Here is a 2500-nt window from a genome sequence, read left to right as displayed (position 1 = left end):
GTAGCAGGGACCGCCGGTAAACCCCAGCCGGCGCATCCGAGAGGGCGACGAGAACCGCCGCTGATCCCCTGGGCGCCGAACTGAGGCTGTAGCCTTCGAGTTAGAAAACCCGTTCGTTGGCTACATACCGGCGGCGGAGTAGGGTGCAAGCACCCCCTCCGATAAGGCCCGATGCGCGCATGAACGCATTGCCTTATCATTGCTGTCCCTATCTACGTAATACTGCCAACTACGAAGCCGACACCATTCGGGTGGCACTGGCAGCCTGGACCAGTGGAGCTCCACCCTCCCGTAGCACCCATGTCAGTCGGACTTCTCCAACTACGTTTGATGGGTAACCGTCGATGACCACCTACGTGATTCATCTACCACACCTCTTTTCCACCGGCGGCTTCTGTTGCCCACAGATGTGGGATTGGGTAGCTCCACCAATGGTTTTAGGAGTAAGCGGCGTGTGGCCTGCCCTGGAGACTCGTCTCGGATACTAGGGTAAAGCCCCGACACCTCAAACGACGGCTCCACCGCTTACCCGCAGCATGTTTAACATACCCATGTGAACCGAACTTCCCCGGTCGCGTTAGATGGGTCACCGCCGATGCCCGCTTACGCAAACATCTACCACACTTCTTTTCCACCGGCGGCTTCTGTTGCCCACAGATGTGGGATTGGGTAGCTCCACCAGTGGTTTTAGGAGTAAGCAGCGTGTGGTCTGCCCTGGAGACTCGTCTCGGATACTAGGGTAAAGCCCCGACACCTCAAGCGACGGCTCCACTGCTTACCCTCAGCACGTTTAACGTTCCCATGTGAACCGGACTTCCCCGGTCGCGTTTGATGGGTTACCGCCGATGCCACTTACGTGAACATCTACCACACCTCATTACTACCGGCGGCATCCGTTACCCACAATTGTGGGATTGGGCAGCTCCACCGGCAGTTTTAGGGGTAAACAGTGTGTGGCCTGCCGTTTACCCGCGCTTTTTCATGTAAATCATGGGTTTAATTAATATTTTAAAAAATTTTAAAACCGCCCAGAACCGATGAGATGAAAATATTAAAACGATATTTTTGCATTTTCTTACGGTAAAACATTAACAAATAAGCGACTATAGCAATATAAAACTCCATTTGTAATTTAATTAATCAAAATTAATATTTTTTTTTGATTTTTCAGCGATCCAGAACCGATGAGACGAAAACATTAAAACGATATTTTTGCATTTTCTTACGACAAAACATTAACAAATACGAGACTATAACAATATAAAACTACATATGTAATTTAATTAATCAAAATTAATAATTTTTTTTGATTTTTCAGTGATCCAGAACCGATAAGTCGAAAATTGTATCAATCATATTTTTGCATTCTGTACCGTGGATCGATCGTTAAACGCTATTGAACTAACGTCCGTGATGGTATAAATGCAGATTTTCGCTCCGTTTAGCCAAAATAACGAACTTTAGGTGCGCTCCGAAATATTTCAAAGTCCCAGCGGCGTATTGCTTCGCCTCTTAGAACCGATTAGTCGAAAATTTTAACAATCATATTTTTGCATTCTGTACCGTGGATCCATCGTTAAACGCTATTAAACTAACGTCCGTGATGGTATAAATGCAGATTTTCGCTCCGTTTAGCCAAAATAACGAACTTTAGGTGCGCTCCGAAATATTTCAAAGTCCCAGCGGCGTATTGCTTCGCCTCTTAGAACCGATTAGTCGAAAATTTTAACAATCATATTTTTGCATTCTGTACCGTGGATCCATCGTTAAACGCTATTAAACTAACGTCCGTGATGGTATAAATGCAGATTTTCGCTCCGTTTAGCCAAAATAACGAACTTTAGGTGCGCTCCGAAATATTTCAAAGTCCCAGCGGCGTATTGCTTCGCCTCTTAGAACCGATTAGTCGAAAATTTTAACAATCATATTTTTGCATTCTGTACCGTGGATCGATCGTTAAACGCTATTGAACTAACGTCCGTGATGGTATAAATGCAGATTTTCGCTCCGTTTAGCCAAAATAACGAACTTTAGGTGCGCTCCGAAATATTTCAAAGTCCCAGCGGCGTATTGCTTCGCCTCTTAGAACCGATTAGTCGAAAATTTTAACAATCATATTTTTGCATTCTGTACCGTGGATCGATCGTTAAACGCTATTGAACTAACGTCCGTGATGGTATAAATGCAGATTTTCGCTCCGTTTAGCCAAAATAACGAACTTTAGGTGCGCTCCGAAATATTTCAAAGTCCCAGCGGCGTATTGCTTCGCCTCTTAGAACCGATTAGTCGAAAATTTTAACAATCATATTTTTGCATTCTGTACCGTGGATCCATCGTTAAACGCTATTAAACTAACGTCCGTGATGGTATAAATGCAGATTTTCGCTCCGTTTAGCCAAAATAACGAACTTTAGGTGCGCTCCGAAATATTTCAAAGTCCCAGCGGCGTATTGCTTCGCCTCTTAGAACCGATTAGTCGAAAATTTTAACAATCATATTT

Source organism: Osmia lignaria, unplaced genomic scaffold (assembly GCF_051020975.1).
Source record: "Osmia lignaria lignaria isolate PbOS001 unplaced genomic scaffold, iyOsmLign1 scaffold0040, whole genome shotgun sequence".
NCBI classification, from domain to species: Eukaryota; Metazoa; Arthropoda; class Insecta; order Hymenoptera; family Megachilidae; genus Osmia; species Osmia lignaria.
This window is presented reverse-complemented; position numbering follows the sequence as displayed.